The 21,593-nt window shown below is 43.1% G+C and overlaps 2 long non-coding RNA genes across 2 annotated transcripts in view; one reads left to right on the forward strand and one right to left on the reverse strand.

The window, feature by feature from the left end:
• Positions 1-21,593, forward strand: part of LOC146866675 (uncharacterized) — a 119,185-nt gene that overhangs the window by 14,757 nt on the left and 82,835 nt on the right. The window lies entirely within an intron of this gene.
• Positions 960-21,593, reverse strand: part of LOC146866676 (uncharacterized) — a 321,576-nt gene continuing 300,942 nt past the window's right edge. Inside the window, exon 2 of the long non-coding RNA XR_014960439.1 lies at positions 960-15,738. This is a non-coding gene — a long non-coding RNA (uncharacterized LOC146866676). The remainder of the gene's footprint in view (positions 15,739-21,593) is intronic.

A 21,593-nucleotide genomic window follows, 5' to 3' on the forward strand; every position in this document is an offset into this window, starting at 1 on the left:
GTGCCTTGGGTTCCGGTAAGGCAGCATGCCAAAGACGTATTGAAATCAGGGAGCTGTGGTCATTTTAACCATTTGTACTCTCCCCCACAAAAAGACCACTTTAGGAACTCTTCTTCTGTTTGTTCCAAGAGGGAGAGAAGATTGTCCTCTACCATATGGGTGAGGCCCCTGCTTGTCTCCCATGCTATGGTATATCCATGTATGCATGCTGCGGTGGTTGTTCTAGTCATTGGAAGGGCCTCACTTTTCATCCAATTAGACCTATAATAAGCCCTGCGTGGAACTCGCTGAATTTTGCTCAGTGAAATTCAGCAGAGTTCCCAAAAAACTCAGGTAGATTCTGCATAACTCTGTGAATGGGCGGAAGAATGCTTTTTCAGGCCAGTTGCATGTTCCGCACTGAAACATCAGTGCGTACGGACATGCGCTGTCTTCATGGGCACAGCCATTTTGATTTACCTTCTTTCTTTTCTGTGCATGGTGCTGGGCCTTTTTTTCTCCATTTTTATTTAATCCCTTCCAATCCACTTCCATCCCACTCACCACCCCTTATTTACCTTTTTTTATCAGTGTGTGTCTTTGTGTTTGTGTATTTTATGGTTTTGTCTTCTTTCTCTACTCTTTCCATGACTTTTTGTACTTTTTCTTATTTTCACTTTCTTCCCTGTTGTAGTGTAGTTCCAATAGTACCCTTCATGCAGGACCTACACATTTGCGGATAACATAAACTGTGGGTCTGGTGACAGACTGACTCTGTACACCCCCGCCGAATATGTTAGCCTGTTTTTGCATTAGCTAGCTCATAGTGCTACTAGAATCTCCTGTTATCAGAGCGATTAGTTTTTGCAACCTCAGAACACAATAACCTCAGACTCATTGAAACAATATACTACTTTTCACCCAGTCACTCGTGCGTGCTTGTTTTGCTCTCATAGAGATACACAGAAGAAACAGTCGGGCGTGTTTACAATAAGAATTTATTGTACCGTTGTTCTTCTCATGTAAAACAAATGTGCTGCTACAATTGTAACACAGTAGCTGAGATATAGAACCAGCAGTACAGTGAATAAAAAGGAATAGTATTGTTCTACCGTTTTGCAATAGTCATGAACACATAAATGAATATAAAATGCATTTATAAAATGAATTGCGTACTCCTAAGATGCCTGTCTAGATGTACCTGAGTGTACCTAGCATGTAAGTAGGTGCAAAAGAGCGACTAAGCCTAAGAGCCTAAAATCTAAGAGCCAAGAATCCCGCTAGGATTTAGTCGATTCTCGATACCTGAATAGTGAGAGTGTGGGACTTCACTCTGGACTTGAGTTTGACACCCCGTCAGGGATAGTTAGACCACTGTCAGCTGGAGCGATGGCATGCCGGAGCCGCAGCATCTCTGGTAAGTGTCTCAGCGTTGAAATCTCGGTTCCCTCCTGACTACTGATAGCAAGAGATGCTGTATTTATACAGTCTGTGTGCGTATGTTACCCATTGTTCAGTATGAGGATGAAGTTGGGGATTAAACCTTTGTGCATAGATAGGAGAGGTGAAGTATGCCCCCCTGGAGAGTGTACTCATAAATTATTCATATGTGCTAAGGATGACGTCTTAACAATATCGATCGGGCAGAACCCACCCTCATCATAGAACTAGGTGAAAGGTTTAGTCCTGAAAAGGGGTTAGTTCTTATAAGGCGTCCAGTCCCTATAAGGCATTCTGTCCTTATTTTGAGTTATGTCCTTATAAGGCTCGTTCATATGAAATGAAGGGGAGATGATGTAGGGAAAGAGTACGATGTTCTCTAAACCTATATTAGAGTACCGATATGAAATATAACACCCACTCCTCCTTATACTTAACAATAATAATACACATTTTGAGATACACATTTATAATGGTGTCAGTGCATAATATTATCAAGAGTCATTTAAAATGTTTCTAAAAACGTTAAAAATCATTTAAAAACAAGGCAATAAATGTTCTTTCGGTAATAGTTTGACATTTCGTTGTAAAGTTCCGTAAGTCACAGTTCTAAATGAGTTCGATCACACGAGTTGAACTACTGTAAGTGTACTTAGAAGGCCATGCTTCTTGAAAGTGTCAATTTGAAATAAGTTCTTTTGAAAAGGGGAAAGAAAATTTCTGAATTTGTTCCCAGCACACGGCGAGCCAGATTTAGATTAGAAGTCCTGGCTGGGAGACATAACATTATCGCTGCCTGCTACAGCAGGGGACAAACACTGCAATACCTCTCATAGCACGTCAAGTGTGCATAGATGAAACTCCTCGCTGCCAACAGATGTTATGGAGGTAGCCGGTGCTGAATTCAATACCTCGGTGCCAATGCTGGAGCTGAAATTAAATTCCGTCGTGAAAGGCACCTGCGATTCTTCAAGGAAGGAATGCGTCAAGATGGGAATATGCTGGGGGCAGAGTCGTGCATGGGACCACAAGGGTTCCATCCTGGAGTTTAAGTCCGCTGGCGTCTCTGTGTCAGACAGATGTCCAATTCGTATTCTCCTCCGCTGAACAGGCATCGGAAGACAGGTACGATGCAGTTATCACAGACTGGTCTGAAGGATAAGAGCCAAGAAGCACTCAGTTCTCATAGGCGCGGTGCACCCAGATGCTGTACCATGCGCTCACAGTAATATCTTTCCAGGAGAGCTTTTGCAATCTCGCTGGCGGATGGTCCGTCCATTGCGCAGCAGGTAGACGATAATCAGGATTCCAGCTGCAGAGAGCAGGATCAGAGGTAGACCCCCGAAAATGCTTCCAAATACGGAGTGTATAAAGTTAGGAATAACTCCGAGGATTGTCTGGAAGGTGTTAAGGAATCCTGACCCTATGGTCTTAAATAGGTGTACAATGCCACTCGTATCTGACATATTAAAGATACATCCCACCATTTCTCTGAAATGTAGGTGGCAGTTGGTATGGATTAGTGCCTGTATCTCTGTCGAGGTCCTTGTGACTTGGGGTTCAAAGGTTTCTCGAGCGGATGTTAACGGCACAGTTTGCTGTAAAAGCATGGCTTTCATTCTACTCAAAGCATCAAACTGTATAATGGAAACATTCAGTGAAGGCCATATGGGCGCCTCCCTGACTGTACTTGTCGTAGGAAACAATACTTGCATACAGCAAACAACCCTGGTGTTCACGTTGACCAGATATGCAATGCCCGAGAGTATCCCACAACAACCTTGATCGCTCAGCATTAAGTAACTCCCATTTGAAAGTAGCTCAAACGCAAGCATGATCACGGCAGCTGGAGTTCCTTTCATGTGGCAAGATAGATTCAAAATTGAACCGTTACAAGCTCCGTGCAAAATAATATCTTGGCACATGAGAGAACCGCTTAAAGTGTTCTTGCAGTTTGTACCACTAAGAAACACCTCTCGATCCCCACTCCGGTATCAAAATCTATATGGGAAATCCCAGAATTTCTTAATACATTCTTTACCCAATTTTTCATATCTGCCTCTCTGCCTTTGCTCAAGGCAACAGTGAAACTGAAAGGTCCTGACCGGGAGAGTTATTTGGCCATGAAGTAGCCATTCTGTTGATGGTAATTCAGCTACTGTGAATGGCAACCTTTCCAGTTTTTCATTTTGCAGCATTGTATATTTAGCTCCCCTTTGTGCCATTTCTATCTGTGTATCAGTTAGATTGTATTCTGAAAACAGAGACGTTCGTTTATAAAATGCCAAGGCACAATTCCTGCATGCAAAGATTGCAGCGTCCAGCTTAATAACATAATAGAACGTAACTGTGATTGGCCGTGTTGTAATATGGCTAAATCTTGTTCCAGTATGTCAATAGCAGAAGATACAATGTTGCCCAATGAACATACTCTGGAGGTCAAAGTTGCTAACCCATTAGCTACCACAGCAAAAGCTTTTTCTAAGTTTATACGGTCTATTTACCGTATTCTCTCTGTGGCTTCTTGTTGGGAAATCTTCCAGATTTCATTATAGGCAGCATAAATGCCTGCATCTATGAAACGTTTTAGGTCCTAGTAAAAAGTCCCTAAGATCCATGTCTTTTGAGAGTAAAGATAAGTGTTGTTTCACTTCTGCAAGTGTTGAGGTTTCTAGCCAATCTAGGCACAACTTCCCAACACTATAGGATGTCACTACCCCTGGATGTTCTCTCTGTACATATCATGGGTCTGGCCTATGCATGCTGAGTCCCTCGGTGATGTGCAGGAACCTTTTATGACATGTGTTTGTGTCTAAGGGCCAAACCACCCACTCCTTCTAATTTGGGTCTGATCTATGGTACTTCAGTATGTTATCAACTGTTGCCCCTTCCTTTGTAGAAGAATTTTGCCACCCCTGTGTTGGTGTAGGTAGCCTCAGAGTGTTCAGATCCTTTATCTTGGCTATTCCAAGACAAGATGTCAGTTGCACAGTATCATTTAAAAAGATCATCTGCTGTGGAATGAGGCATGCTCTAAATATCTGTATCCTGGACTTGCCAGTCCCTTGAACCCCAAATTGATTTGGTGTCAATTTCTTCTTCCCATAGGTGGAAACCCTGTTCAGACAATTGGGCCAAAAAGGAAGCAGAGTAAATCTGTTTGGTGTTTCTCAACATAATTTTCAGTGCTGATGTTGGTGCAACCTTAGAATAAAATTAGGCTGGATCAGTTGCATTAAATCCGGAAAAGTATGCACATTTCTGTGCAAACACTTGTGAACTAGTTTTTGGTGGTGTTGGGCTATGTTCCCACCGATGGTACTCAAATACATTCCTAGGTGAAATGGATTTGTGCAGGAAATGATGACCATAATGTTGATAGCAGTACAATTTGTCATAGTCTGAAGAACCCTCTAACATTTCCTTATTAGAAAATGCAGCAGTTTTCTTTAAGTCAGTGTAGTATCCTGATGTTGTGGATTGCCTCTCCCATTTTTCCCTGTCCATGGCTGCTCAGCCTGTGTGAGTGTTCTGAATGGAATGTTTGGTGTGTGGGCTATGAGTGGAATGCTTGGGTGACTGAATGAGGGACGACAGTTGATGGATGGGGCTGAGCAGCTAGAAGGCTGCTGCCGGTGGGGTTGCTATGGCATTATACCTGGATTTGTTCTACCTATTTACCTGCCTACCTGCTACCTGAATAAACCTACCTTGACTTCATCACTCCAGTGTGGTCCCTGATTACTACAATCAGACAACATGTTATTTACTGTTTCAGTGTCCCAATCATCAAAAAATGTCCTGGAGGTAATGATATCACTTAATGAGATTTTAAATACATGATTAATTTTTACAAGTTCGGTCGGGCCAAAAATATTGAAATCAACCTTGTCCCATACTATACCATCGGGTTTAGGAACTTCTGTAATGCTCACTGATGACAAGTCTCTTTGTTCACGATGTGACGATGGATGTGGCTTCAGTAGGATGTTGACCTTTCGGGCTGTGGAATCTTGTTGAAGATAATGTCCATTAATAAGCATACTAAAAGTCAGTACTAAACCTAGTTATAAAAGAAAAATCATTTTCCCAGAAATTACCCAGAGTTCAATCCAAGGTGATACCAGGTATGTATTTTGAAGAAAGAGAAGAACGTTCTTTAATTCTTGCTTGAACAGTCTTTTGGCTGGCGTCGTTTCCGGCTCACTTGGATCCAGAGAAAGCGTATCAAAGTTAATGAAATAGCCAGAAGCAGTTCGATCAATTGTTGGAATTGCATCGGGATTAGTTGAAATTTTATTTTCCTCTTGACGAGGCATGTTGATGTAGACGTCTGTATTAGGTCTAATTGATACTTGTGAATTATTCTTATTTTCATTTTGAATTTGAATGTCTGGTTCAAGTGGAACAAGTTTCATAGCATTGTTGCTTAGTCCTTCATATCCTTACAGATAAATCTTCAAATGTGATGAGTCTTTCTGTTTGAACTTCTTGGATTATAGCTAGAGGAGGACATCTGCTATAGTGGAGTCCACTAGGTCTACTGTTTAGTATTGGCCACATAGTGTGGTTTGATTAAGTCGATTGAGACAAATCTTTTCTCCTTTTTTCTAGCAAGAGGCGGTAGCAGCACAATTCTTGTTCCGTGTATTGCAAGGATTGGTACAGGTTTTCTGTAAGAGGGTCAAAATTCTTTTTGTCCGCAATTTTCTCTCTGGCCAGATACCCGACTTTTGGGATCCAGACAGGTCTTGCCGTGACTACCTTGACCTCTTCAGTGGCGGTCTGCTTTAGATGGACATTGCTTTGTTATGTACTGTATTAATTTAGATCCTGTAAAACAGCCAAGTGATCATGGATATCAAATGGTTTTTCATGCGCCACTGTGCCTTTACAATCAAGATCAGGTACCCACAGTCGTGTCCCAAAGAGGACCTTATATGGAGGGACACCCCCTAGAGAACTTCTTGGCTGGTTGTTTAATGCCCGCTGTACCCCATAAAGGTGTGTGACCCAACTTCCGGCCTTGCCAAATACCCTAGCTATTAAAGATTGCTATAAATCCAGTTTTTTTCTCTCCACAACCGAATTTCCCTCAGGATGTTACGGAGATGATAACCGCAATGCTACACCCATTCCTTCCATGGCCTCTTTGTAAGCCCGAGAGCTAAACGCAGGGCCGCGGTCAGAGTGTAACGTGCTAACTGCGTATGTACCGATAAAGACTCCCAAATCTTTTATAACAGTTTGAGCGTCAGCAGAACGCTGAGGACATACCCATAGGAATCTCGAGCATGAATCCACTGCAACCATGAAATATCTGTAAGCCCAGTCCGTTTGTAAGGGGCCGCAGTGGTCCAAGTACACACATGCGAGAGGTTTGTTTGACTTTAGTAATGGCGTCTGTGCCGGGCGTGCAACTGTGGAACCTTTCATCTGCTGGCAGATGTCGCATGGCGGTAGCATTCTGCCCAACATTCTCCTCCGCCCGCATGCCATTTTCCCCCAGCCATATTAGTATGGCGGGGGGACCCCGGCGGACGGAAAGACCTGCTGCCGGTTTTCCACCGGTCACACGGGTAACCGGGCGGAAAAGAGGCCTGATATGGTGGCGGTGTCTGCTAGAAACCGCCATCCCTATTATGATGGCAGCGGGAAGCAGCCTTTCTGTGATGCGGCTTCCTCAGTTGAAGGCCCAATACGGGCCCCCAGGATGTTGGAGGAGTGGAGGGAGCACATGGGGGGGTACCTATGGTACCCCCATGCATTTGCATGGACGACATGGCAGGCACCGCGCGGTGCCTGCCACGTTGTGCATGCAAATGCACACATGCCTTTTATGTATTGCGGCGGGTGCTGCTGACAGCACCGCCTGCCGCAATGCAAAAAATATGAGATGTGCCTGCCAATGTGGCGGGCGCATCTTAATTGCCCATGTGGGACCGCCGCACCCTTTGCAGGCGGTCCCATTTCCCGGGGCAATGGCGGGCAAATTCTACCCGCCATCATAATAGACCCCATAGTCTTTAGTTTGCTTAGTTAACCCTGGCCACCAATAGTGCAGTTTCAGTAAAGAAATAGTCGCTGTAACGCCTGTGTGAGCAGAGCCCTAACCCGTGTGTGCTGCTAGTATTAAACTTTGCCTACGATCCAGATTTGGTATTACTCTATCCCCCACTCCAGGAATCTGAGCATTTGGAATGTTTTGTGCATCTAACTTGTAGGAGTATTTGAGTGGACATTTTTTAGGTGCTGCTGTGCTGCCTTTGCGTGATGCAATGACAGCTACCATTATATCTCCGTCTATTCTTGTTTTTGAACCAGTCAGCGCAGCTACGGAAGCTGTGCAAACAGCCCCCTTTGCGGCTTCATCTGCCAATGAATTCCTTTCAACATGAACGCCATCACGTTGATGACTCAGTGTATGGATCACGTGAGTCCTCGGTAGCTCGGCTTTCAACTCTGCTACCTGTTCCCATAGCATTTTGTGCTTAATTGTGACACCTTTTGCATACTTAAACCTGTTTTGTTCCCAATGCTGTAAGTACTCATTGTACGACTGTACACAGTAAAAAGAATCACACACGATAAGTGTAGGGTATTTGCAATCCGTATTTACAAGTGCCAGTATCACTGCTTTTAATTCGGCCAACTGAGCCATGCAGTCTCCTAGAGATTGCATCTTTGTGCAGCTAGGATGGAACTTGCCATCACGCATGCGACCTTTAACGATAGTACATGCCCAAAAATATTGCTGCTTACTTCCTATGGCCGGTTGCGCAGATCCGTCAGTGTAAATAATATATTCATATTGTTCTAGAGGCAAGATTTCATTTGGTAGAGGATATTCCTGTTCATATTGCAGGAATGCTTGTGTTTTTAAACTTGGATCAAATCTGTATTCAACATCTGCTGCAGTAAGAGAATTAGCCCATTGTATCCATCTTGGATGTAATGCTTTCACATTTGGGCTTTTGTAACAGCTTCTAAAGCAGGTACCGGAGTTACGACAATAATGCATTTCCCTTGAGCCAGTGCTCTTACTCTTGCTACGGCAGTCTGAACAGCTGTCAGGTTTTTTTTCTGTTGAAGTGAAACGCATTTCTGCATTTGTGTACAGGAGTGATTTGTATCCGATTGGTACAGTTTCGCCTTCATTGAAAGTCAAATAAGTGTACCCGCTTTGACCCGCAATTATTGCTATCACCAAATGGCGTACGTTTACGCGTGTTTGTATGTATTTGGAAGCAATCATGTCTTCCTGGAGTAAACGAAGAATATTAGTATGTTCTTGTGTCCAATCTCTGGCTTAAAAGTCAGGTTTTATTAAGTTATAGAAAGGTTTTACCTTTTGTGCATAATCTAAAATGTATGTCCTGGCGAAATTTAGGGATCCTAGTATTGATTGTAAATTTTTTAATAATTTTGGAGGCTGGAGCAGCATACACTTTTCTAAAAAGTTAGCTGCAAGACTTTTGCCTTCACTTGACAACACATATCCCAAAAATAGGACATTGAGGTGGGCTATTATTGATTTTTGTAGCCCTCTCTGGCAAATCCCACAATTATGGTGCTTACCCTGGTCAAGTGCCTCTCTAAGTCATTGTCTGTCAGATAAATATCATCCACATAGGACAACGCTTCTTCATCAAATTTTTGAAGTAACTCTGTTACTCTTACTGAAATTACCCTGGGGCTATTTTTGTACCCTTGGGCGAGTCAACAAAATTGTCGTTGGGACCCTAACGCACTGAATGCCGTCAGATACCTGCTTTCAGGCGCTATATTTTGACAGAAAAATCCATTTGAGATATCAAGTGTGGTTTTGTATTTTTTGCACACAATGTTATTCATTAATGCAGCACTATGTGCATTTTGGACAGCAAATGTCTTTGTGCATGCGTTCAAATGTCTTTAATCTAAAACTAGACAATATGTATTGTCAGGTTTAGCAACAGGAAACAAAGGATTTTTCATTAGAGAGGTACATTTTTCAGTGACCCCCTGGTATTCAAGTTGATCTAAGATCTCCCTGACCTGTTTTTTAGCTTCTTGCTTTATTGGATATTGCGTATGAGCATTAGGTGAAACTTTTAAGGGGGTCACGTGGTACCGGAGTTACGACAATAATGCATTTCCCTTGAGCCAGTGCTCTTACTCTTGCTACGGCAGTCTGAACAGCTGTCAGGTTTTTTTTCTGTTGAAGTGAAACGCATTTCTGCATTTGTGTACAGGAGTGATTTGTATCCGATTGGTACAGTTTCGCCTTCATTGAAAGTCAAATAAGTGTACCCGCTTTGACCCGCAATTATTGCTATCACCAAATGGCGTACGTTTACGCGTGTTTGTATGTATTTGGAAGCAATCATGTCTTCCTGGAGTAAACGAAGAATATTAGTATGTTCTTGTGTCCAATCTCTGGCTTAAAAGTCAGGTTTTATTAAGTTATAGAAAGGTTTTACCTTTTGTGCATAATCTAAAATGTATGTCCTGGCGAAATTTAGGGATCCTAGTATTGATTGTAAATTTTTTAATAATTTTGGAGGCTGGAGCAGCATACACTTTTCTAAAAAGTTAGCTGCAAGACTTTTGCCTTCACTTGACAACACATATCCCAAAAATAGGACATTGAGGTGGGCTATTATTGATTTTTGTAGCCCTCTCTGGCAAATCCCACAATTATGGTGCTTACCCTGGTCAAGTGCCTCTCTAAGTCATTGTCTGTCAGATAAATATCATCCACATAGGACAACGCTTCTTCATCAAATTTTTGAAGTAACTCTGTTACTCTTACTGAAATTACCCTGGGGCTATTTTTGTACCCTTGGGCGAGTCAACAAAATTGTCGTTGGGACCCTAACGCACTGAATGCCGTCAGATACCTGCTTTCAGGCGCTATATTTTGACAGAAAAATCCATTTGAGATATCAAGTGTGGTTTTGTATTTTTTGCACACAATGTTATTCATTAATGCAGCACTATGTGCATTTTGGACAGCAAATGTCTTTGTGCATGCGTTCAAATGTCTTTAATCTAAAACTAGACAATATGTATTGTCAGGTTTAGCAACAGGAAACAAAGGATTTTTCATTAGAGAGGTACATTTTTCAGTGACCCCCTGGTATTCAAGTTGATCTAAGATCTCCCTGACCTGTTTTTTAGCTTCTTGCTTTATTGGATATTGCGTATGAGCATTAGGTGAAACTTTTAAGGGGGTCACGTGGTAGGTTGAGTTCTCATCCCACCTTGCATGATTTTTGTACAATGCCGGGGCTTGGGCTACTGCCCACTCCTGTGCATATGTATGTTTAAGGTGAATGGGAACGTGGTTGGAAAATGCAGGAAAAATTACACTTTCACCTCTAGGGCACTCTATCACGAATGTAGGCGGCCAATCTTGTTCTGCTAACAGGATGTCATCAGCAGATGATAAGTTTTTCCAAAAAAGACCTTTTACTTTCCTGGGCTTGTCCCCCTCCATCCAGAGTGTTATTTCAAATAACTTATGTGGGATGCTCACCCTGGTGTCTGGTGTTTCCACCGTGATGTAATCATTCAACTCCGAGCTAGTTACTTCTGTGGCACTGCCTAGCATCGTCAGAGCTAAGGGTGGGCGTAATTGGGGAAGTACTACTACGCGGAATTCCACAGAGCTAAGGATGGGTGTAATTGGCAGAGTATTACTACGCGGAATTCCACAAAGTTGAACAAAAACTCAGTGAATTCCGCAACTTTGCTCATTCCGTCGGACTCCCAATGAATAGAACAGAAACCTCACATGCGTTTGGTAAAATAACAAGTATCTCTGTCTTTACATGCTTAAATGCATATAGTCATTTCATAAAAGTGAAAATGAAAATTTAGCAAGCAGTGAGAGAGGTGATGATTTTGGGATCCTCCCTAACCTAGGGAGAGAACCAAGCAGATGCCTTGAAAACAAAAAACACATCTTGCTGAACGATTTGGTGGTGGTCCCATCCTCTTAGGACCACCCCAAGCATAGTTATGGGCAAAAATACAATCTCAACCAAAGGCCCTACAAAGCATTATGGGACGAGATTAGCAGTGGGCAGTGAATATTATAGTATCCAATATCAAAATAATTCTACAAAGAACTGCAGTTCAAATAGTCGTTACTAGGTGTCCCTCATGAGTCAAATGTAAAAGCATTGAAATTATTACATCAAGCTGCAGTTCCACTAGTCGTTACTAGGTGTCCCTCACGAGTCAAATTCAAAAGCATTGAAACTCTTTCATGAAGCTGCAGTTCCACTAGTCGTTACTAGGTGTCCCTCCTGAGTCAAATGCAAAAGCATTTGACTTTATCTTTTTCATAAATTATTCATATGTGCTAAGGAAGACGTCTTAGCAATATCGATCAGGCAGAACCCACCCTCGTCATAGAACTAGGTGATCGGTTTAGTCCTGAAAGAGCGTTAGTCCTTATAAGGCGTTCAGTCCCAATAAGGCATTCTGTCATTATTTGGAGTTATGTCCTTATAAGGCTTGTTCATATGAAATGAAGGAGAGACGATGTAGGGAAAGAGTACGATGTTCTCTAAACCTATATTAGGGTACCGATATGAAATATAACACTGTATTCTACTTCCTTTAGTTCTTCCTTTCTGCTTTCCTGTTTTCTTTTTTTTTAATCCTCCTTTTATCTTTTTCCTCCCCATCGCATGTTGGAGCAGCAGGCAGCATGCGGCGGCATCTGTGTGGCTGCAACAAGCTGCACACCACATGATCAACAGTGCAGTCCAGGGGTGAAGACCCCATTTTTTTAGAGGAGGAGGTGGCCAAGCTTGTTCTAAATGTGAAGCGCCACCTCTCGTCCATTCTGGCAGCAGACGGCAGGCCTGCAAGAGCATCTGCTGGTTTTGGTGAGAGTACACCGGTGCATCCGCCGGACCACTGGGGTTCAGCAAATAATGAAGCAGCTGGGCTGACCTGCTAAACGTTCCAATGGCCTTAGAAGAGCAGCTAGGTACTGATACTGTGCAATTATATAAACAAGTGGTTGCACTGAGCATTGTTTACAATTTGTAATTTTTACTTTTTTTTTCTCTTTCTCGACACATTCCTCCTGCTGGTCCACCATCTTGGCAGGGAATAGCAGCCCTGATGCCACGGCATGGGATGGAGGCCATCCAGGCCGAATACCACCAGCTGGTGGCTCTTGAGGAGGAGAAGGAAGAGGCATCAGCCCTAGGCCCCTGTACCTACAGCCAGCCGCCAGTGCCTCCATCCCAGCCACAGCATTGGCAGTGCAGCCGGCAGCTGTGATCCCTATCCACTATGCTAGCCTCTTCCTCATCATACCCAGACTTCTTCCAACGCCATGTCCTTCATGAGCTGAGACTGCTTTGCTGAGAAGTAGCATGCCTGCATAAATGATGCCCTTTTTTAAATATTTTGCTTTGGTGGGAGGGACTTTTGTTGAGGTTGGAGAGGGGGGAATTGGGAAGGGAACAGGAAATGGGACTTTGAACTTTAGTTTCTTCTTTTTGACATTGGTTGGGGTGATTTGTTTGGGAAGAGGGGTGGGCATGATGTGGGTAGAGAGGGTGGGTTTTTATGGTTAAAAGAAAGGGAAATTGTTACTTTATGCCTGAAATCTTTTTTTGTGTTTTACTTTGCACTACTGCCTTTTAGCACAGCCATTTTTAAAAAATCTACTTATTGAAGCGTATACTAGTTAGTTCTACCTTTGTCCTACTACCCCCTGTAACTATAATGACCACTAGGGAAGAATTGCAAATGCCTATGCCTAAATTGTCTACAACGATTTATAAACATCTTAGTCTTCAGTAGAAGTTAGTTACTAACTAAACTAGTTCACTTCGCTCCATAATTCTCTTATCTGAATAGATGAAGTGATGGCTGCTACCTCTCTCAATCTTCCGAAACCTTACTGCAGGGTTTCCCAAGGTGCCTTCTTAATGGTAGAGGTAGTAGTAATAGGCTAGCACGCTAACAGAGAAGACATCACTAGCTAGGTCCCACTTCCACCTAAGGAACTTCAACTGCAGGATTAATCAGAAGGATTATCCATCACAGGCAACTAGACTGAAAGAAAACACAGAGTTAATAGGTTATTTATAGATATTATAATTTTACAAAGACTGAGACCAGACTACCACTATGACACAAAGACCTGATATTATAACAAAAAATATGAACCTCTTCTGAGTAATAGGAGCTAGTATATAATTTTTAAAACAATTAAAACTAAACTTACGAAATCTTAGATTGAGGAGTTGTGGACTCAGGAGGACAAGGTAAAGCACTTATTCAACACAAAGCCTGAATGATGATGTTGACGAATGATTTTATATATGTACAGTCTGGATCCCTTTCATGCATGAGTGGGTAAATTAGGCTGCTGTGGGCATTTGCAAAGGTAAAAGAAGATCCCACAGTGAGTTGGTGCCGCTTTCAGCACATCTGCCCCACCAAGTATGTGATCATTTTATGGTATGAATTCATAAATCACATCTCAATATATATCACACAGCCTGAAAGAAGAGGGTTAGGGGTTTGATGAATTGATGGTAATGGGTAGTTGGGGGAAGGTGTGACAAAGGCAAACACTAAACATCAACAATATTCAACAGGTAGATGAGCAGCACATCATCATCATCAAATCTGCTGTGAAAGGAAATGAAGGAATGATAGTTCAATCAAATGCATTGCAAACAGTCCTTCAGCTCCAGATACCCAAGTTATTATATATCTAAATGTTCTGCTGTCTAGGTTTGAAAAATACAAATGTATGTAGGCTTGAATCCACACAGTCCTGAGAAATATGATTGTTAAAAGAAAATGATGCAGTATAAATGTCAAATTGGGTGGTGCATCAGCATTCTTCTCAGAATGTTCATCCTCTTGGGTGCCTGGCTGAACAGGTCTGAAAAGGTATGCAAGAGTGTTATGGACCTTTCACCTTTCATGAAGGAGAAGAGAAGGTCTGCGGATAGTAAAACATAAACAATATTGTATAGTCAAGAAGGACAGAAGGTAAGCTTCATGAGGGGTGTACCAAGAGTCAGAGGCCGAGTAAGAAAAGAGGCTGCTGCAATTATTCATTATGACTCGTGATTAACAGAGAAGTGAGAGCAATTTTTCACCCAATCCCAGCCAAATAGCTGCAGATTCTTGGATGATCAATCTCACAATTGTCGTCATAACATTTAGCCAAGTGAGTGCATCATAAGATGATCTGACAGCATATGTCTGTCCTGACCCAAATGAGAATAAGAAAGTCAGACCTGTAGTGCACTGCTGTTGAAGAGCAAGAAAAGAAAAAGAATTTGAGTATAGATTTGTGTTTGTTAACTAAACTGACTGGCCTGGTATCTGAAGAACTAGAAAAAAAGTATTTCAAGGAGTGGACCATGCGTGTAAATCTCGCTAGGTATGAAAGGCCAATCACCTTCAGGACAAATCACCCATCAGGCCAAAAACTTTGCAAATCATCAAAATCAAGTTTACAAATTAGTTGAACACCCTCCCTCACTGTCTGACACCACATGACTCATCAATCATCACTCGCAATCACTCAATAATATATCACTCATTGGTACAAATGCTCCTTACTGGAGTAGCCCTGCTAGAGAATGAAAAAAGAAGGATAGTCATGGGACAGAGGCAGGCATTGTCTGCAATGTCTTTGAAGGGAATGGAGAGGTTTCCTCACTGCACACTCCTTTTACTCCTCCTCCTGTGGTGTTTCAAGATAAGTGTAATTGGGTGGTATGAAATGCTGGATAATTTAGATCATGGCCAATCTCTCCACTTTTTGAGGCGAGAGGCTGATCCTACTCACTGTTACAACCGTACCAGCTGCACTGAACACATGCTCAGCAGACACACTGACTAACGGCTTCTGGACAAGCCAGATACTTTATTGCCAGCCTGCTGAGCTCTGGCCATTGGTACATCTTCCCATACCAATTGACCAAAGGGTTTTGATCCATGTAGATCTTGTTTGGGTCATCCAAATAGTCCTGGAAAATCCTTTGAATGGTCATTGGTGCCGCCACTTGCTCAACCTCTTTTGCCCGAGTCTCTGCACTTGAATTAAGCCCTGCCACTTGAAACCTCGCCAATGCAGAGGTTGGGTCTGATTCTTCTGTTCCTGTTGTTGCCAGTGTTTTTGTTGCTGGTGTTGGCAGCTGTGAGAGAACATTCTGCCCTCTCTGCAAGTTGATGGCTGCACCCCAGAACTTCTGCCCGGGGCTTTAATTTTTAGCCAGTCTTCTTCCAGGTCTCTCGCTCAATCAGCAATCCATGTCATGTGTAGTGAAACCTCAATTTCTGAAAAAAACATTAAAATGGGCAAATATTGTAGTATAAAAGTACTCTATGGACAACATGATGTCTATTTGCAGCGCTTATTCGGCAAGTAGCACGCTACTCTGGAACCCATAAAGGATTAGTGGTGAATTAGTATAGTGAAAATATGAAGGTAATTTGAGTGGTGGATATGTTAGTCAGTTATTTGGATTGAGAAGGTTAGTGGAGGGATGGAGAAGGGAGAAAGGTTTGCATTTATATTATGCTTGCTACCCCTGATGGGTGTTGAATCACATTTTTGGTGAGTAGCATGCTATTTCGAAACCCATAAAGTATTAGTGGTGAATTAGTAAAGTGAAAATATGAAAGTAATTTGAGTGGTGGATATGTTAGTCAGCTATTTGGATTGAGAAGGATAATGGAGGGATAGAGAAGGGAAAAGGTTTGCATTTTTATAGCGCTTACTATCCCTGATGGGGGGTTGAAGTGCTTTTCTCGGCATGTAGCATGCTACTCTGGAACTCATACAGTGTTAGTGGTGAATTAGTATAGTGAAATATAAAAGTAATTTGAGTGGTAGATATGTTAGTCAGTTATTTGGTTTGAGAAGAATAGTAAAAAGGTAGAAGAGGTAAAAGGTTTTGCCATTGATTAGCGTTTGCTAACCCTGATGAGGTGTTGAAGTGCTTTTTTGTTAAATAGCACGCTACTCCGGAACCCAGAAAGAATTAGTGATGAATTAGAATAGTGAGATATGAAATTAATGTGAGTGGTGGACGTGTTAGTATGTTATTTGGATTGAAAAGGATAGTGGAGGGATAGAAGTGAGGAAATTTGAATTTTTGTTTTTTTTGTTTTGAAGCTCATAGCAGTAGGAGGATGCATCAGATGAGTAAAAAGGGAGGTGGAGGGGGTGAGTAAAAGGGAGGTGGAGGGGTAAGAGTCAGAGGGAGGGTTTAGAAAGGCTTGCTTTTGGGGATCAGTATAGTAAAACAAGGTATGAGATGATGCAAGTAGGGGTGGAGTAGTGAAGAGACTCGAAAGGGTTATTTTGGGTATCATAGTAGTGGTATGGGGTTTGGGATGAATGAGAGCGTGGATGTAATGGATATATTGATAGTGGTATAGGGTGAGAAATAGGCTAGTGCACTGGAAAGAGTAGTAGAAAGAAGTTTGAGATGAGTCACAGAGTTGAGCAAGAGGATATATTGAGAGCGGTGGTGGGGTGAAAAATAGGGTAGTGCATTGGATATGCTGAATTATTAGAAAGGTAATAAATAAGTAAAAATAATACAGATATAGATCCAAAAGTAATAAAGATGTAGAACCATAAGTACATGGAAGGTATATAGATGCATAAAGGAAGGTAGTATATGTAGATTAAAGATACATTAAATGAACTCTGGCATTCAAGTGTTGTTGTACGTTAAATTAGATTTACTTATTTATGCAGTCACTTATATATATGTTAAATACATAGACATATGTAACTATCAGTAATATGTACATTTGTTAAGCAGAATTAATGAATATCTATATATAATATTTTTTCAAACATAAGTTTATACAAAGCTGCTTATATACAGAGAAATATGCTGTGTATTTCTATCAGTTTATTATGGTGGTTTTGTGTGGAAGAGCCAATTCTTGAGTAGTTTTCTCAAGATAAGGTGGTTATCGGTGTATCTTATGTTGGAGGGTAAAAAGTGCCATAGTTTGGCTGCTTGAACAGAGAATGATGTGCCACCCATTGTTTTTTCTTATATCTTGGGATTTCGAGGTGAGGTGCCATTCTAGAGCAGAGGTTCCTTTGTTGAATGAGTTTGGTGATTTTATTCCTGATGAAGAGCGGTCGCATTCCATGTATGGCTTTGTGGGTGATACAAAGCAGCTTGAACGTGGATCTTCTGGCAACTGGTAACCAATGCAGAGTTTTCAAGGTAGGGGAGATGTGGACATGCCGTTTTATATGTAAGAGTAGTCTTGTAGCCGAGTTCTGAATCTGCTGTAGACTTTCCATCTTCATTAAAGGTGATTCATGGTAGAGGATATTGGAGTAATCAAGTCTGGACAAAACAAGGGAGATGGTACCCTAGACCTTGTGTGTAAATCCCAAATGGGAGAAGATTAGTCACAGAGTTTTGATAATAACAAAGCTTGATCTTGCTAGTTTGCCAACTTGGGCATTCATCGATAGCTTGGAGTCCAAGGACATTCTGAGGTTTCTTACTTCCTTCGATATTTTAGGCGGTGTTCCCAGATCATCAGGCCACATGGCGAGTGGGTCCTAATGTTTACAATTGCCACACATGAGTATTTCCGTTTTTATAAGCATTCAATTTGAGATGGCTCCACGTCATCCATTGATCCACAGCTCTCTAACAACTAAAAATTGGCAAGCTTCCAATGTCTTTGGGGCGGTACAGTGCCAGTTATGACATCATGTAGATGTTGAAAAGCAAGGGTGAGATATAAGAGCCTTAAGGGACCCTGGCTTTTGGGAAGTAGGGTTTGGACGAGAAAGTTGGGGTATGGATGACATTAGTTCTGTTCCAAAGGAAGGGCACAATCCAGTCTAGAGCAGCCCACACTATGCGAGCTTCATGGAGACTTTGTATCAAAGTGTCATGGTCAACCTTGTAAAAGGCAGTCGGGAGGTCCAAGAGAAGTAGCGCAGCAACCCCTTTGCATTCAACTGTGTTCTTCAGGTCATCCCAGATGACAAGGAAGGCAGATTCTGTGCCCCTTCCTGCACGGAATCCTGTTTGGAAGTCTGAAAGTATAGCATTCTCTTTAATGAATTGTGACATCTGGGCGAAAGCTGCTCTTTCTATCAGTTTTACCCAGGAAAGGTCCATATGAAATGGGTATACAGTTGTCGGGGTTCAACTGGTCCAAGTTTTTCTTTCTTCAGTAATGGGTTTATGTATGACTTTTTGAGTTTGTCTGGAAATAATCCGATAGTTAACGAGTTGCTGATGATTCTCCTTACTAGAGTGGCAGCCGAGGTTGTTAGAAGAATTGTCTTGAACATTTGCGGTGGATATGAGTGAGAAGGGCTGCCGGCAGGCCTGCTTGCTCTGACTAGGTCCATAAATTCATCGTGTGAAATGTGTTGGAAGGAATGGAGAGGCTGGGTTAGAGTACTTTTGGATTGAGGCTTTGTAAAAGGGTTAGTGCTGATGCTTTGTCTTTGTTTTAAGTATGAGCTCCTTCTAGGCAATTTGGTCTACAAAATTTGTTGAGAATTTTATAGAATTCTTTATTTGCACATTTAGCATTCTCAATTATGTCTGAATAGTATTTTTTCTTTGCTTTTTTGCTAGCTGACTTATACAATCAGTCAATTTTCTGTAGGCGAAGTTTGTCTTGGTTGGCGTTTGTTTTGAGCCAGGCATGTTGCTGCTTTCTAATTTGTTGTTTTATCTTTTTTATCTATGTATTTGTCAAGAATTCCTGTCATGCGAGGGGAGGAAAACGGTAACCAGCGAAAACGGACTACATCTCCCAGGATGCTTAGCGGTTGAGAGGTTATGTAAACAGGAGAGCGGTTACATAACTCAAGGAAAACACGCCCTTATGTAAACAGGAGAGCTGTTACATAACTCAAGGAAAACACGCCCTTATGTAAACAGGAGAGCTGTTACATAACTCAAGGAAAACACGCCCTTATGTAAACAGGAGAGCTGTTACATAACTCAAGGAAAACACGCCCTATAAAGGGAGGAACCGGGAGGTACAACGCTGTCGGATATTGTGTTTACACCGACGTACCTGCTTAGTGAAGAGCAGTGTTCCGGAGTGGTGCTCCAGTAAGGCAAGAACGGAGGTAGGTCGAGTCGTTACTCCCTGGGCCGTGTCTTGCCCCATCGTCCCCTGTGAAGAACCCGGAAGCTCTACGGGATAACCATTGAGCTTCGCTTTTTGACTCGGCTGAGTCAAAGCGCAGTGGCGCTTTTGCTGGTTGGAGTCGTAACTCCCAGCCCGACCAGAGATACAGGGACTGCCAGCTGTAACGCACACCAGGAGGTGTTTGCCGCGTTACAGACTCGGAAGTCCACGGGATCGATCGAGCGGCTGCTCTCGGTTCAGTCTTCTTTGCTTGTGATTGGGGTATCGGTGACGCATCACCAGGAGGTGACTCCGCGTCCCGGTGCAGTCTGAGGAAGAGGTTGAGCGGCTGCTCCCTTCAGGTAGAGACCCCGGCTGGGTGTTTCCCTGACTCCTCGATTCTCCCCAACACTCTTCGTGCCCCTCACAGCCTACCGATTGGCATTGTCGGCCATTTCATTTCTGCCCTCTGTTGGCATACGCCGGGATCGGCGTATATGCAGAGGACGGTTAGGACCATCCGTGCTGTGGGCTGGTAACGTAACTTAGCCTGGAGGATTCCAGTGACTATAACCTTTGTTTATTCCTTGTATTATTTTTGCCTTCATTAAAATAACTAAACCTTCACAAGTGGTTGCGTTCTCATTATCGTGTCTGTTAAACGATCCTGAGACGTTCAGGGCGTTACAAAATATCCGACCTTAATAACACTAACTGTCTCCCGGTCGATAACAGACATGGCAACACTTGATGATGTGCTGGCTGCTTTAGCGACCGTGCAAATTGAATTGGCTGCCTCCAGGCAAGAAACAGCCGATGTAAAAGCCAGACTGGATGCTATCCAATTGGACCCGCTCACGCCCAGCACCTCCCTCATGAACCAGACCCCTGCGGTAGTAGTGGAAATGCCGGTAGCCGTCCCCTTGGCAACACCAGAGAGGTACAGTGGGGATCCTAACACAGTGCAGGTATTCCTCACACAAGTGGCGCTACATTTATCGTGCAAACCAAGGGCGTTCCCCACGAGTCAGGCTCGTGTGGCTTTCCTTATATCCTATTTGGCCGGAAACGCGGCACAATGGGCCGTACCTCTGGTGAGCAGGGACGACCCCATCTTATGTGATTGGGGTGCTTTTTGCGAGGAATTCCTGAAGGTCTTCGACAGAAGGGCTGACTCGTACACGGCGGACCGTGAAATGCTTGAGTTGAGACAGGGATCCAACGACCTGGTGCAGTATCTCAACGCGTTCCGAAGGCTGGTTGCGGAAACCAAGTGGCCTGTTGCTAAACAGACGGCGCTCTTCCATCACGGGCTGTGCGATGAGCTCAAGGACGCCGTGGCTCATATTGACCCACAACCCAAGACATGTGAGGGCCTTATCAACCTGGTATTACGGCTGGAACATAGGCTAAGTGAAAGAAAGGGGGATCATGGGAGAAAAGGAAAATCCCTTCCATCCTATGTGACAGTGGGAAGTCCTGAAACTGCCACCGCATCCAAGGGAGAACCCATGGACATCGGCGCAATACGAGCGAGCCTCACAGCCACGGAGAAAGAGTCACGCCGTAAACAAGGATTGTGCCTATATTGTGGCAAAAAAGGCCACTACGTACGTGAATGCCCTGCCAAACCGAAGACGTCACGTTATCGGGCCAACCGGTCGGTAACAGCCGTGGTGGACGTACCGGCGGAAAACTAGAGGACTCCCAGACCAAAGAAGGGGCATCTCGGAGTCACTCATCCATCCCTTCACTTTCCAACTCGGTCACTAAGGGACAACGACACCTGTTTCTCACGGTGCACGTGGGAGTGCATGACCAGTGGATACCCGTTGTGGCCATGGTGGATTCAGGGGCCACTGGCATGTTCATGGACCACAACGAGGCATGCAGGCTAGGGCTAGTGCTTCTTCCCAAAGCTGTACCCGAAGACGTCTATGCTGTAGACGGAAGGCGATTGGTGTCGGGGCCCATCGGGCAGCACACGGGGGTCCTTCCGATGAGATGTGGGAGGAACCATTTGGAACAAATCGATTTTAACATCA

Source organism: Triturus cristatus, chromosome 1_2 (genome assembly GCF_964204655.1).
Source record: "Triturus cristatus chromosome 1_2, aTriCri1.1, whole genome shotgun sequence".
Classification (NCBI taxonomy): domain Eukaryota; kingdom Metazoa; phylum Chordata; class Amphibia; order Caudata; family Salamandridae; genus Triturus; species Triturus cristatus.